The sequence below is a fragment of the Oryctolagus cuniculus genome, chromosome 19 (assembly GCF_051225735.1).
Source record: "Oryctolagus cuniculus isolate XC-2025 breed Fujian yellow rabbit chromosome 19, ASM5122573v1, whole genome shotgun sequence".
Lineage (NCBI taxonomy): Eukaryota > Metazoa > Chordata > Mammalia > Lagomorpha > Leporidae > Oryctolagus > Oryctolagus cuniculus.
The window spans coordinates 27,728,450-27,744,965 of record NC_142885.1 but is presented as its reverse complement, the minus strand read 5'-3'; positions in this window follow the sequence as shown (position 1 = coordinate 27,744,965).

The following is a 16,516-nucleotide window of genomic DNA, read 5'->3' as shown; positions in this document are numbered from 1 at the left end:
ATCAAAAACCCACCTTTATTGATGGATGACTTAGGTGTTGCAAGCCATGTAGGGGAGAGGGGGAGGTATCTTGCTTGAGTATCTGACAGGACTCGGAGCAAAGGAATGGCCATGGCCAGTGTGACCATTGTCACAGTTTCTGGGACCAACAAGGAAGGAAGACAATGCACTTCTGGGATACAGAAGATGCAGGTGGACAAGGGGGCATCCTCTAAGGGATGTGGAGGCACCAGGATGGTGGGTGCCTAGGTGAAGGCTCTCAGCAGCAAGCAGTTCTTAGGCCAGGCCCCCAGGCCCTGTCACTTCAGGTCAAGGTCACTTCAGGGAACAGCTGCTGTGAGGGCAGAACCCACCTACTCCTGGGAAATCCACCCCTCTCAGAATAGTCCTCACTAAGCTCTAGCAGAGACTGATGACTTCTGCCCAGAAAAGGCAGCAGATGGCAAGTCCAGAGCCCCTCCCACAGACAAGGAGTGTCCTGCTGGCCTTTTCTCCCCCATGCTCACAGCCCTTCATAGATGTCCACTTGCTAGACCACTGCCTCACCCCTGCCCTTATCAGTCTTGTAGGCTGAGGCTTGGGCTGGATGAAGATGACACTGGCCCTTCCCTGGCTCTATGCAACAGTGGACAATTCTCAGCCTAGTGCAGATCCTCAGGGCTCTGCCTCCCAGTGAGAAGATGCTGACCTGTGACAGTGCCCTGAGGTTGAAGGTAGGGACCCATCTTTGAGAGTGGGTGTCATCTGTGGGCAGCCCGTGGGTTTGGGTTATGGTGAAGGGGAGCACCACACACTCCTCCAGGGACAACAGTTTCTGTCAGACCTTTTGGGTGCCTGACCAAACTGACTTCTCAGAACTGACCAGTAGCTCAGGGGTTTCTGCCATTGGCCCCCAGCATGCAACCTGGGGCTGGGATCCAACTAGAGGCCCTGGTCTGAAGATAGAGTGTCCTGTGGTCATAAAGATGAGGCCACAGACACTCACCCAATCAGAAGATCCAGGGCCTCAGGGTCTGACTCCTTCAAGTTCAGTCATATTAGGGCTCCTATACTGCCTCTAACGGCCATTGCAGAAAGGCCAGCAACTAGATTCACACAATCTTCTCTCCCTTCTCAGCCGTGAGACTCACATAACTCGAAAATGCATAAAGATGTTGAAGAACTGGAGCAAATATCAGAGTAATAGCAAGGTAAGGAGGAGGTTGAGGGCCCCCTTATGACAACTTCCTGCAGGGTTGGTGCAAGTAGGGCCTATTTCCAAGGCAGAGCACTGCCTGTCTCTCAGATGGCTAGAGGTAATGGTTCTCACCCTGAAGTCTTCTTGCCCATCCCCCACAGGGTCATCTTATAGAGAGGGATAATGATTTCACTATTTGGGTCACCACTATGTCCAGGGTTGGGATGCCTCCTGGTGCTCCAAAAGAGTGAATCCACTGGGAATGAAGCCCATGCCTTCCAAGAACTGTGGGTGAGGAGGCCAGAGTCCAGGCAGGGCTAACCTCTTCCAAGACACCATGGAGCCCAGGGCTTCCATGTTCCAAGTGCCTCAGGCTTTTCTCCACCCCATCCTATTCCATCCCTGGGGCCTTGTCTCACCTAAGCTTCTCCTTTCCTGTAGTTGTGTCCCAAGACACACATGAGGGTCACTGCCCAGGTGTGGGGAAGAAGTCAACACTGCTGCTGGACTTGAACAAGGTAAAGACTGAGAGTCCAGGAAAAAGCAGGTACGGGCCCTCTACCTACTCTCATACAGGTAGCACTAACAAGCCAGACACTGTCATAGCCAAAGTCTCCCTTCTGTTGTAAAGTGCAGCACAAGGGAGGCCAATACTCCCAGGGTCTCCTCACTGACCTGCCTTCCTTTCTGTGGAACCTCCTCCAGCCCCTTCTCAGACTCTCCCGGACTTGGCTGGCCCTGGGTACTCACACTCCATGACAGACAGCCTGCCTCTCTCCCTGATGGCTGTTCTGTGAAGCTTGGCCCAGCATAGACACCAGGCACAAGAACAGATACATGATTCCTTGAGGCTAAAGTCACATGTGGGAGAGGGTTTAGGGGTACTCTGGGATAAGCTAGCGTCCTGGAGATAATGGTAATCCTGAGAGAGGTTAGGGGTCTTGGGAGAGTTGTGGGAGTCCTGGAAAGGATCAAAGGTCTGGAAGATGTGAGTAACACCACATACTCAAAGTTCTCCCAGCACAAAGATCAGTCATCATCATATCCTGAGAAGCTATGGGGTACAAAGCCCCAACTGGAGGAGTTAGGACCAGGACATTCACTAATAGAGAATGAGAGCAGCAAGCAAAGCAATGCTGCCCAAAGCAAGGTGCTCTGGAAGATTTGTGTGGATCTGGGGAAGAGACTTTCTGTGTGGACATCAGGACAAGGGACTCCTGGGTGCCAGCATGGAAGCTGAGACCTAGAGTGTGATGTGGAGGTGGTCATGGGAAGAGTGGAGAGACAGAGTGGGGGTCCTGGGGCAGGCAGGTGGGAAGGAGCCTCAGAGTGTTAGGGTAAAGTAGAATGGAAACCCCTGAGGTGAGGGTAGAGACCAGGCCTAGAGAGACAGGGTTATGCTTGTGCTTTAACAGGTGTCCTGGAGAGCAGAGCTTGGAGAGATGAGGCCATGGGAAATCTCAGCCACCTGGAGGCTGTGAGAAGGGCCAGAGTGCAGAGTGAGGGGTCTATCCTGACCAAGAGCTAGCCGGGAACAGAATCAGGTTGGACTAGGATATGCAGGGAATGAATTGAGGGTAGGTGCCATCCAAATTATGCCCTATTTTACTACTTGTGATCTCATATGCCTGCCTTTTGTACTTTTTGACTATTTCAATCTATCACAACAGTCAGGAATGAATAATGTAACAAACCCCAAATTCCATCCCCACAGTTCCCACAGGTACCTGAAGCAGTCTCTCGTCCCAGGTTCACACACACACACACACAGTGACAAATAACCTAAAACAAAGCCAAATGCATCTGTAGATATCTCAGTGTGCATTAATAAGTTAGCATTGTTTTTTAAACACGAGCATCATCACCCTTCAAACATTGGTATAATCCTACAATATCCAGTCAGTATTAATATCTACTCAACTGCCTTCCAGTCTCTATCTATTCCATCCCAAAGTGGAGATTTTATGTAGAGGAGCTAGTAATAAGCAAGTAAAGTAAAAACTTTCAAAAATGCTTTAAATAATGACAATTACCATTGTGCCACTAAAAATGCTATACTGAGTTATAAATTCAACAAAATGTTAGGTTATCAGTCTGCAGAAAATTACAAATCACTCATAACAGAGATAAAAGATCTAAATAAATGCAGAGTTGGACTATGTTCTATGGTTAAGAAGGCTCAGTACTGCTATCAGCTTTGCCCACTTTGTTGAGTGGATTCAACCCAAACCCAGTCCAGGTCTCAGCAAACTTTTCAGTAGACAATGCCAAGTTGATTCTGCAATGGACATGGAAAGCAAAGGGTCTAGAATAGCTAAAACAATGCTTATGCTAGGAGATATGTTGGAAGACTCACTTCTTTTTAGATTTTTCTACTATACAAGTACAGAGAAAAAGACAGGGCTGTGTTAAAGAAATGAAAGATGCATAGATCTATGGGAGAAAATGGAGAAATTGTTTCTCCAATTCAAGTGATCTTTGACCAAGGGGCCAACAGAACTCAACGGATCCGAGTTGGTCATTTTAACAAATGATACTGAAATGATCTGGCACCACTATGCAAAGCAAAACACCAAATTTTCAATACATACCTCTAGAAAACTAATTTAAAATGGATCATGGGTCTAATTAACTATGAAATCATAAATATTCCATGAATATACAGGATACCACTTCAATATCATGATGAGTGTTTGTACAGATTCAAAAGCATATTCCAAGAATGACAGAGAAAAAATGATCAATGGAACTTTATCGCTTTCACTCTGCCAAATATATTGTAAAGAGAATAAGTAAAAGGCTACAGAATGGGTTATGATTAGGGAGTGGGAGAAATACATATTTTATAAAAATTTATCTATTTGAAAGGTGGAATTACAGAGAGGCAGAGGCAGAGAGACAGAGGTTTTCCATCTGCTGGTCCATTCCTAAGATGGCCACAATGTCTGGAGCTGCTCCAATCCAAAGCCAGGAGCCAGGAGGTTCCACCAGGTCTCCCATGGGGGTTCAGGGGCCCAAGGACTTGGGACATGTTCTATTGCTTTCCCAGGTTGTAGCAGAGAGCTGTATCGGGAAAGGAGCAGCCTGGACTCGAACAGGAGCCCATATGGGATGCTGGTGTTTCAGGCAACCAGGCAGCAGCTTTACTTGCTACTCCACAGTGCTTGGCCTGGCAGAAAATACTTACAAAATATACAGCTAATGAAGGACTTGTATCCATATTATACACTGAACAATTAAAATTTAATGAGAAGGGGCTAGCACAGTAGTTCAATAGGCTAAGCCTCTGCCTGTAGTGCCAGCATCACAAATTGGCACTAGTTGGTGTCCTGGCTGCTCCTCTTCCAAACTGGCTCTCTGCTATGGCCTAAGAAAGCAGTAGAAGATGGCCCAAGTGCTTGAGCCCCTGCACCCATGTGGAAGACCTGGAAGAAGCTCCTGGCTCCTGGCTTAGGATTGACTTAGCTCTGGACGTTGCAGCCATTTGGGGAATGAAACAGTGGATAGAGGATCTTTCTCTCTGTCTCTCTCCTTCTCTGTCTGTAATTCCACCTCTCAAAAAATAAATAGAATCTAAAAAATTTTTAATGAGGAAAAAGGTGACCCCTCCACCCTACAACTGGCACAGTATATAAAAGGACACTACCTCCAACAAGCACAAGAAAATAGTATACTGAGTGTTAACAGCATGATGAAATATCATGGCAAGTCTATTTGAGTAAAATCAACAGAACTAGTAGTAGTAAATGTTGAAAAAAATGTGGAGTAACAGAAACATGCATTTACTGAAGGAAGGAATTCAAAACAGAACAGGAACCTGTAAGAATATTTGACAATTTCTTACAAAAGCACACAAACAGTATCAGACTCCAAATGTGAATCTCTATGCACTCAATTGACTTGGAAAAAAAGCACACATAAAAACTGCATGCCATATTCACTGTCCTATTCACAATCACTAAAAACTGTAAACTGGATGATCTTCATGAGGGATGAATATGCAAGCTGTACCAGATCCATAATGAGGAACAGGATTCAGTGAGAAAGAGGAACAAGCCATGAAGTCATGTGATGACCGGGCTGAATTTCAGGTACATTTTTCTAAGAGCAAGAAGCCATACCCTAAAAGCTACATGCTGATTCAACTCATAGGGCATTCTGGGAAAAGGCCAAACAATAGATACAGAGAACACACAAATGAATGGTTGTCAGTGCCCAGTGGATTTCAGAGTTTGACTGCAAAGGGCCACACAGAGATGTTATAGGCAAAGGAGCTGCTACTTCAGTTGTTGGACTGGTGGTTAGGAGACACTCACATGAGGGTTCAAACCATTGGTGGTTAGGAGACACTCCCATGTGGGTTCAAATCACTGGTGGTTAGGAGACACTCTCACAGTGGTTCAAACCATTTATGGTTAGGGACACCCATGTGGGTTCAGACCCTTGCATCTGTACCTCCCACACACTGCTCATATAGATAAAAAAAATGCACCCAATGTGCACCTGAGGTTCATTTCATTATATGTAGATTTTACCCCAAAGCTCAACAAATGTCAATGTTCCCTGAAGGTCTCACTCTTTGTTGGTAGATGGTCACAATAGGACTTTAGTGCTTCTCTCAGAGCTTGTTAGACCTCAGCAGAAAACTGGGCAAACTGTCTTTTCTATATTTCCCAGGAGGCAAGTCTCATTTCCTGTGATCTTGGTGTATTCTGCCTATGGCACTGTGAGTATTCCAGATGAGATTCCCAGGCTATACTCCAGTTAGGAGGTCTTATGCCGCAGAGATGCAATCAAAACATGGGAGCTGTCTAATGCAAAACTGAGACAAAAGGAATAGATGTCCAAGCAAGAGGCCTCCCTGGACCTGGTCACATGTTGTTAAGAAGTGGCACATTCCTCCTGAACCTGCATCAACCCCACAGGCTTGGCAGTGTTGGAGGATGTTTCTCTAGCTAGGTATATGTCAACATACTTTGCCAGGATCCTGAAACTTGAGTCTGGATCCTGTAGATCTCACCATATTTATCACAGTTCACAGGGAGTCCTTGAATCTGAATTTCACTCCTTAAGAAAGCCAGTGCCCAAACCTTCCCTTTCAAACCCTTCCCTTGAGGGGGACAGCTGAGGGTATCTATAGTCAGTCCTGGGTCTTTGCAATCTCCTGAGTTACAGCCAGCTAACCTTCCAAATGCATTGAATTTATGGCTGCAAGGGGCCCTGGGCTGCAATCAAGGTCGTTTCATAACTTGTTTGTTCCCATGGCTCTGGCTGGCCATGCTAAGGTGCTTCTTCCTTGGGGGTTGTGACTTCAAAGTGCAAGGCTCAAGGCCTGCCATAGGTGTGGTGCCTGGACTGGCACAATGGCCTCCTAGGTCCTGGCCTCTGGGAAGATTAGGTCACCCTTAGTTCTGTCCTTACACCCCAGGCAACCTGAGTGCAGGCTTAGGAGGAGTCTCCCTGGGGTCATTGAATATAGGCAAGTACTCCTACTCTTGAGGTCCAGTGGCATAGGAGGTTGAGCCCAAGCCTAAGTCTGAGCTTCCCTAAGGCCTCTGGTAGGTCACATTAGCTCCCCAGATGAGATCAGCTTTTCCAGATGAAGCCAGTGTCTTTTTCAGGTGAGATGAGACCTTCCAGGTAAGCTTGAGCCTGCCAGGTGATGCTTGGCCATGATGACTTTGGCTCTTGCAGGTAATAGAGTATTGCCAGAACAAGAATGATGTGGCAGCCCTTCTCCTCATGTACATGGATGAGGACACTGCATTCTGGGCCCAGGCACGCATTGTATAGTAGGTACATGATGGTGATATGCTTTCTTTCCACCAGGCTGAATTATGGCCAAATGCCTAGCTGAATGCACCTTCCAAACCCTCCTGGCCCTTGTATGTCCAAGACAATCTTCTTAAGGATGGTCCCACAGCAGAAAGAGCTGGCAGAGATGCCCCTACTGTGAGTCAGAGTCTTTATCTCCCCATTAGCCAAGGGAGCTATGTTCTGTCTGTGGCCAACCTCTGAGTTCCTCACCCATACTCCTCAGGACTTCTCCAGACGATACTTATGGACCTGCTGACCCTTCTGCCTCACTTTTCTCCAGTCAATGAACTCAAGGCCAGAGCACATCCAGATGGTAGGGTCCCCTATTCTAGGTCCCCTTAGCCTGACTTGCAAATCCAATCAATACAATCCTCCACCCAGCTCCCACCCCAATCTCCATGACAGCCACCTACAGACCAAGTGAGATCCATGTTGTCCCTCAACAGCACCTACCTGCCTCCTCTGTTCCTTTGTCCTGACCAAATATCTTGGCTGCTTTAATGGGTGAGCTCCCTGCCTCCTTGTCCTGTTGCTTTTCTGGAAGACTCTTTCTCTGCCACTGCCTGGGAACAGCTCCTGTCTGCTAAATGATCCTCACTGTTACTGATGCTGAAGGTGCAGACAGAGGACACAGGGATGTTGTACCTGATGACTGGCCAGGGAATGCAAGTGTTCCAACTCACAACAGGTTGGGGACCATCTGACATTTTAGCCTCACTGCTGATGGTGCTTGGAGTGGATACGGGGGACATGGGCTGTTGTACCTGAGGACTGGCCCTGGAGTATAGGTGCTCCTCCCTTTTTTTCAATACCCCACTTTTATTTTTTTAACTTTTATTTAATGAATATAAATTTCCAAAGTACAGCTTATGGATTACAATGGCTTTTACCCCCCCATAACTTCTCTCCCATGCGCAACCCTCCCCTTTCCCACTCCCTCTTCCCTTCCATTAACATCAAGATTCATTTTCAATTATCTTTATATACAGATCAATTTAGCATATATTAAGTAAACCTTTCAACAATTTGCACCCACACAGAAACACAAAGTGAAAAATACTGTTTGAGTACTAGTTATAGCATTAAAGCACAATGTACAGCACATTAAGGACAGAGATCCTACATGAGGAGTAAATGCACAGTGACTCCTCTTGTTGACTTAACAAATTGACACTCTTGTATAAGGCGTCAGTAATCACCCTAGGCTCTTGTCATGAGTTGACAAGGCTATGGAAGCCTTTTGAGATCACTGACTCTGATTATATTTAGACAAGGTCATAATCAAAGGGGAAGTTCTCTCCTGCTTTCAGAGAAAGGTACCTCCTTCTTTGATGACCTGTTCTTTCCACTGGGATCTCACTCGCAGAGATCTTTCATTTGGGTCATTTCATTTTTTTTTCCCAGAGTGTCCTGGCTTTCCATGCCTAAAATACTCTCATGGGCTCTCCAGCCAGATCCAAATGCCTCAAGGGCTGATTCTGAGGCCAGAGTGATGTTTAGGACATCTGCCATCTGCCATTCTGTGAGTCTGCTATATATCTCGCTTCCCATGATGGATCATCCTCTCTTTTTTATTCTATCAGTTAGTATTTGCAGACACTAGTCTTGTTCATGTGATCCTTCTGACTCTTAGTCCTATCATTATGATCAATTGTGAACTGAAACTGATCACTTGGACTAGTGAGATGGCATTGGTACATTCCACCTTGATGGGATTGAATTGGAACCCCCTGGCACATTTCTAACTCCACCATTTGGGGCATGTCAGCTTGAGCATGTCCCAAATTGTACATCTCCTCCCTCTCTTAATCCCACTCTTATATTTAACAGGGATCACTTTTCAGTTAAGTTTCAACACTTAAGAATAATTGTGTGTTAATAACAGAGTTCAAACAATAGTATTAAGTAAAACAAAAAAAAAATACTAAAAGGGATAAAATAGTAAGTTGTTCATCAACAGTCAGGGCAAGGGCTGATTAAGTCACTGTTTCTCATAGTGTCCATTTCACTTCAACAAGTTTCCTTCTTGGTGCTCGGTTAGTTGTCACCAATCAGGGAGAGCATATGATATTTCTCCCTTTGGGACTGTCTTATTTCACTCAGCATGATGTTTTCCAGATTCCTCCATTTTGCTCCAAATGACTGGATTTCACTGTATTTTACTGCTGTATAGTATTCTATAGAGTGCATGTCCCATAATTTCTTTATCCAGTCTACTGTTGATGGGCATTAGGTTGATTCCATGTCTTAGCTATTGTGAATTGAGCTGCAATAAACATTAAGGAGCAGACAGCTTTTGTGTTTGCCAATTTAAACTCCTTTGGGTAAATTCCAAGGAGTGGGATGGCTGGGTTGTATGCTAGGATTATATTCAGGTTTCTGAGGAATCTCCAGACTGACTTCCATAGTGGCTTGACCAGTTTGCATTCCCACCAACAGTGGGTTAATGTCCCTTTTTCCCCACATCCTCGCCAGCATCTGTTGTTGGTAGATTTCTGCATGTGAGCCATTCTAACCGAGGTGAGGTGAAACCTCATTGTGGTTTTGATTTGCATTTCCCTGATTGCTAGTGATCTTGAACATTTTTTCATGTGTCTGTTGGCCATTTGGATTTCCTCTCTTGAAAAATATCTATTGAGGTCCTTGGCCCATCTCTTGTTTGTTGTTGTGGAATTTCTTGATTATTTCTTAGTTATTAACCCTTTATCTGTGGCATAGTTTGCAAATATTTTTCTCATTCTGTCGGTTGCCTCTTCACTTTCCTGTTTATTTTGCAGTACAGAAACTTCTCAATTTGATGCAATCCCAAATGTTAATTTTGGCTTTGACTGCCTGTGCCTCAGGGGTGTTTCCCAAGAAGTCTTTGCCGGTCCCAATATCTTTCAGGGTTTCTCCAATGTTCTTTAAGAATTTGATGGTGTGTGTCAGGTCATAGATTTAGGTCTTCATTCCATGTTGAGTGGGTTTTTATGTAAGGTGCAAGGTAGGGGTCTTGCTTCATGCTTCTGCACATGTATATCCAGTTTTCCAAGCACCATTTATTGAATAGACTATCCTTACTCCAGGGATTGGTTTTGGATCTTTGATAAAATATAAGTTGGCTGTAGATGTTTGGGTTGATTTCTGGTGTTTCTATTCTGTTCCATTGGTCTATCCATCTGTTTCTGTACCAGTACCATTCTGTTTTCATTACAACTGTCCTGTAGTATGTCCTGAAATCTGGTGTTGTGATGCCTCCAGCTTTGTTTTTGTTGTACAGGTTTGCTTTAGCTATTCGAGGTCTCCTGTGTCTCCATATGAATTTCAGCATCATTTTTTCTAGATCTGAAAAGAAAAGAATGTGTTTGGTATTTTGATTGGTATGGCATTGAATCTATAAATTGCTTTTGGGAGAATGGACATTTTGATGATATTGATTCTTCCAATCCATAAGCATGGAAGATTTTTCCATTTCTTGGTATCCTCTTCTATTTCTTTCTTTAAGGTTTTGTAATTCTCGTCGTAGAGATCTTTAACGTCCTTGGTTAAGTTTATTCCAAGGTATTTGATTGTTTTTGTAGCTATTTTGAATGGGATTGATGTTAGAAGTTCTTTCTCAGCTGTGGCATTGCCTGTGTATACAAAGGCTGTTGATTTTTGTGCATTGATTTTATATCCTGCCACTTTGCCAAACTCCTCTATGAATTCCAATAGTCTCTTAGTAGAGTTCTTTGGATCCCCTAAATAAAGAATCATATCATCTGCAAAGAGGGATAGTTTGAGTTCTTCCTTCCCAATTTGCATCCCTTTAACTTCTTTTTCTTTCCTGATGGCCCTGGCTAAAACTTCCAGAACTATTTTGAATAGCAGTAGTGAGAGTGGGCATCCCTGTCTGGTACCAGATCTCAGTGGAAATGCTTCCAACTTTTCCCCATTCAGTAGGATGCTGGCTGTGGGTTTTTCATAAATTGCTTTGATTGTATTGAGGAATGTTCCTTCTATACCCAGTTTGCTTAGAGTTTTCCTCATGAAAGGGTGTTGTATTTTATGAAATGCTTTCTCTGTATCTATTGAGATAATCATATGGTTTTTCTTCTGCAGTCTGTTAATATGGTGTATCACATTGATTGTTTTGCGCACATTAAACCATCCCTGCATACCAGGGATAAATCCCACTTGGTCTGGATGGATGATCATTCTGATGTATTGTTGTATTCTCTTGGCCAGAATTTTATTGAGGATTTTTGCATCTATGTTCATCAGGGATATTGGTCTGTAATTCTCTTTCAATGCTGCATCTTTTTCCAGCTTAGGAATTAAGGTGATGCTGTCTTCACAGAAAGAATTTTGGAGGATTCCCTCTTTTCTGATTGTTCTGAATAGTTTGAGGAGAATTGGAGTTAGTTCTTTAAATGTCTGGTAGAATTCATCAGTGAATCCATCTGGTCCTGGGCTTTTCTTTGTTGGGAGGGCCTTTATTACTGTTTCAATTTCTGTCTCAGTTATGGGTCTATTTGGGATTTCTATGTCTTCATGGCTCAATTTAGGTAGATTGCATGTGTGCAGGAATCTATCCATTTCTGATAGGTTTCCCTGTTTGCTGGCATACAAGTCCTTGTAGTAACTTCTGATGATTCTTATTTCTGTGGTGTCTGTTGTTACATTTCCTATTTAATCTCAGATTTTATTGATTTGGGTCTTTTCTTTTTTTAGTTAGTTGGGACAATGGGTGTCAATTTTGTTTATTTTTTCGAAAAAGCAGCTCTTAATTTGGCTGATTTTTTGTAATTTTTTATGGATACAATCCTGTTGATTTCTTCTCTGTTTTTAATTATTTCTCTTCTCCTACTAGATTTGGGTCTGGTTTGCTGCAATTTTTCTTGATCCTTGAGATGAATCTAAAGCTCCTTTATTTGGCGCCTTTCCAATTTCTTGATGTAGGCACCTATTGCTATAAACTTTCCTCTCAACACTGCTTTTGACATATTCTATAATTTTTGATATGTTGTGTCTTTATCCTCATTTACTTCCAGAAAGTTTTTGATTTCTCTTTTGATTTCTTGAATGACCCAGTGTTCATTCAGGAGCATGTTGTTCAGTCTCCATGTGTTTGCATACTCTCTAGGGATTCCTGAGTTGCTAATTTCCAACTTCATTCCACTTTGAGCTTCTGGTGATCTCTTAATGGAATTTTTTTTCCTTTACCTTCTTTCATATTGATTGCCATGTTTCTGTGTTTCTGTTTATAGCACTTCTTTAAGCATCTTTTGCTGGGCTGGATGAGTGGCAACAAATTCTTTGAATTTGTTTGCTATGAAAGGTCTTTATTTCACCTTCATTCACAAATGAGAGCTTTGCAGGATATAATATTCTGAGCTGGCCGTTTTTCTCTCTTAGTACCTGGGCTATATCTCGCCATTCCCTCCTAGCCTGTAGGGTTTCTGATTTGAAGTCAGCTGTGTGTCTAATTGGAGATCCTCTGAAAGTAATCTGATGTTTCTCTCTTGCACATTTTAGGATCTTTTCTTTATGTTTCACTGTGGTGAGTTTGATTACAATGTGTCGTGGTTTGGATCTCTTTTGGTCATGTTTATTAGGGGTTCTATGAGCTTCCTGTACTAGGATGTATCTGTCCTTCTCCAAACCGGGAAATTTTCTGTTAGTATCTTACTACAAAGGCCTTCTAATCCTTCCTGTCTCTCCATGCTTTCAGGAACTCCTAGAACCCGAATGTTGAGTTTTTTAATAGTATCCTGTAGATTCTCGACAATACTTTTAGATTTCTAATTTCCTCTTCTTTTCTTTGGTTTGACTGTATACTTTCCTGTTCTCTGCCTTCTAAGTGCGATATTCTCTCTCTTCTGTTTCACCGACTCTGTTTTTAAGGCTCTCTAATGTGTTTGTCATTTGATCTATTGAATTCTTCATTTCATTATGATTTTGCTTCACTATCACAGTTTCATATTCTACTAGTTGCTTCATTTCATTTTCATTCCTCCTTAAGATTTCATTTTCATGAGAGATTTTCTATCCTGTCCAGTAAGGATTTCTGTAATTCAAGAATTTGTTTTTGAGAACTTCTTAATGTTCTTATTAATTTTTTGCAATCCATTTCTTGCATTTCTTCTATCTCATCATCTTCATAATCTTGAATTGGGGTGTCGTGTTCATTTGGCGGCACCATAGTGTCTTCCTTGCTCTTGTTTCCTTGGTTTATGCATTTGTTGCTTGGCATTGTGGAGATATTCTTTGGATTCTTTGCTGTAGTGGTTTTTCTCATTATACTATAACTCTAGAGTAAGTGGAGTGTCTGCTTTTGATGGATCCTTAGAGGCATGAGATGGGTGTGGCCAGAGAGCTCTGTTTGGTTCTTCAGGGTTAAGGGTGTGCCATAGGTGACTCACCCAGCTTGTTCTCTCTCTCTCTCTCTCTCTCTCTCTCTCTCCCTATTTAACCAGAAGGGAAGTAATTCTGCACAGCTGGGCAGAACTGAGGGTAAATAATGTATGAAATCTGGCCCCTGTGGGTATAATATTTGTCTGCTCTGCCCCAAGGACCACACAAAGGGTCTATGCAGTCCTCCGTGAGATATCAAATTTCCCTGCAGTCTCCCACCGGGTTGCCAAGGTTACCAAGTTTGTGTACTCCGTGAGTTCTCTCCCACACCCTCAGACTTTCACAGGCTCAGTTCATTGGCTTCACACCTTCACTAGGTCCTAATGTCCTGTTATTTCTCCCCACAAGAGTCAGGTTTTTCTGCTTGGTTGATGGCAGGTGCCACTTTATGCATGACCAAAATGGCACCTGCTGTTTGTCTTGCTTGCCTTTGTAAGCTGAGTGGAGAGAGAGGCTTGTGTCCATGCCAGTCCCTTTTATTTATTTATTATTTTCTCTGCTCTAGTTAGCCTGGTGAACTTTCCCCAGCAGGGCTTCAAGCCTCGTTCCCTCTCAGCTCTGTCATTTCCCCACCAATGTCTTGGGCTACAAAGGTTTCACCTCACCTCACCTTCCAGCGCTGGTGTGTAGACTCCACGGCTGGGCTCCCGAGCCATGGGCATCCTTGCTCTCCCCACAGGTCCTCCAAGTCACATCCACTAGATCTGGAAGCTTCCTCTGCATTTTTTCCCTGAGCCTTTCCCCAAAACTACAGTAACTCCACTTTTATTAAACTATCTTTCCCCAGACTATCAGTGCATGCCCTCACTATTCCACCATCTTAATAACTCTGGTCCTCCTCCTTATGCCATTTTGAGGAGTATCTGACCTGTGGGCCTCATGGCTGCTGGTGTTGATTAGGTCATGGATGTAACGGCGCTGTTGTACCTGAGGACTAGCCAGGAAGTGTGGATGCTCATCATGCCAGGTGGGGAACTGTCCATCTTGTGGGCACCATGGCAGGTGTCTAGCCCTGATGACTGGTCACCATTGTGCAGCACTGGGGACATGGCACTGGTTTTGAGACTGGGCATCAGGGAGGTTGCTTTATGGCTCATCTCAAAGCCCAGCTCCACCAGGTAGTTTTGAACCTCAGCATCCCAAGGAGATCCTAGAGGCTCCACTTCAGTGAGCTCAGTTCTTGCTGCTCCACTGAAGCCCTCCTGGTATTTCCCACAGCCCAGTGCAGGGGACAAGTGGCCATCGTTCTCCTCACGGCACAGCTTGAAGACAAGGCTTGGCAGGTATTTCTGACTTTCAGCTCCTTGGGAAGAACCTAGGATCCCCATGGAAGTTTCCTTTTCTCTGTGTCTTCTGTAAGCCTTCAGCTGGGATTTTCCCCAGCATTAGATGGGGGACAAGGGGCTGTCCTGTTCTTTAAGGCCCTCCTGAGAAACCAGGCTCTCCACACTTTCACTGATTTCCTCGAACTTAGAACTCAGAGACTGTTCAGGTGTGTCTTCACTTGGTTTGGGCCCTTTCTGCTCCATGCAGAGCTACTTGTGGCCCATAGCATCTGCCACTGTGGGCCTCTCAGCAGGGTCACAGGTCACTAACAAATCCAGCATCTCTCCAGTTCCCCACTTACATAGGAGGGGATTATGTAAGAGCCAGCCAGATGGCTTCCTTCAGGTACACAAAGCTCTCCCCTTCAAAGGGCAGCCACCCTCTCAACATGGTGTACAGGACCACACCTAGACTCCACACATCGGCCTTATACCCATTGAACTCCTTATCTAGGAACTCTTCTGGGGAGCAGTATTCAAGGTTCCCACACAATGACTTTATTTGTTGGCCTTCAGTCAGTTTTTGGCTAAAGCTAAAGTCAGTTAGCTTAACAGATACTTTATCGTCCACAAGAAAATTTTCCAATGTTAAATCTCTGTGAACAATGTGCTACTTATGGCAGTACTCTACTGCTGATAATGTCTGGCTGAAATACCAACATGTTTCTCCTTCCTGAAGGTGGCCATGTGCTACCATATACTTTTCAAGGTCTCCCCCTGCTAAAATATTCCATGAAAAGATAGGCTTTCTATGCTGTGTAGTTTACCTGTAACAGTTTTATAATGTTAGGGTGATGCAGAGAATTCATAATTTCTGCTTCTAATCTTGCTTGCGGGAACTCAGAGGAATCCCCATCACCTCTGGCACTGATTTTCACAGCCACCTTGGTCCCGCTCTCAGATGGAGGGCTAGCTTCACCTGGTCAAAGTTGCCCTTGCCAATGGTTCTAAGGATCTCATATCTACGGAATACCTCCTTTTCAGTGTGGGAGGATTTGATGACTTTCATCATGGGGATGTCTCCTGTACCTACAGTACTGGGACACTAGGAACACTAGCTAGTTACCTACACTAACTATGGTAACATGATATTCCAATGAGAAAGCAACAGATAAATCCAATGGAGAGCAACAGATAAATGGTGCTGGGCTGGTGGGAATCAGCAATTTTGCACAGGAAGCTTTGGGAGATGTTGTTTATGGCAGTCTGTCTGTAGATGGGACAAAACTGTAACAAGATGAGTTTGGTGCTTTGGAAAGTGTGAAACTTGACCGTGTACAATATCTATTTTCCTGTATCAGATGTAACAGAAAATTTACAAGCCCTAGTATAAAACCCAGGACTTGTCAACATATCTTGTTATGCACATGGCTGCTGATCAAGATGACACTGGCCGGCGCCGTGGCTCAATAGGCTAATCCTCCACCTTGCGGCGCCGGCACACCGGGTTCTAGTCCCGGTTGGGGCGCCGGATTCTGTCCCGGTTGCCCCTCTTCCAGGCCAGCTCTCTGCTATGGCCAGGGAGTGCAGTGGAGGATGGCCCAGGTGCTTGGGCCCTGCACCCCATGGGAGACCAGGAAAAGCACCTGGCTCCTGGCTCCTGCCAGGATCAGCGCGGTGCGCCGGCTGCAGCGGCGGCCATTGGAGGGTGAACCAGCGGCAAAGGAAGACCTTTCTCTCTGTCTCTCTCTCACTGTCCACTCTGCCTGTCAAAAAAAAAAAAAAAAAAAAAAAAAAGATGACACTGAATAACCCTTCAGAGCTAGATGAATGAATGAGGAGAGAAGCCTGAGAAATGTAAAAAAAAAAACTGAGGAGTAAA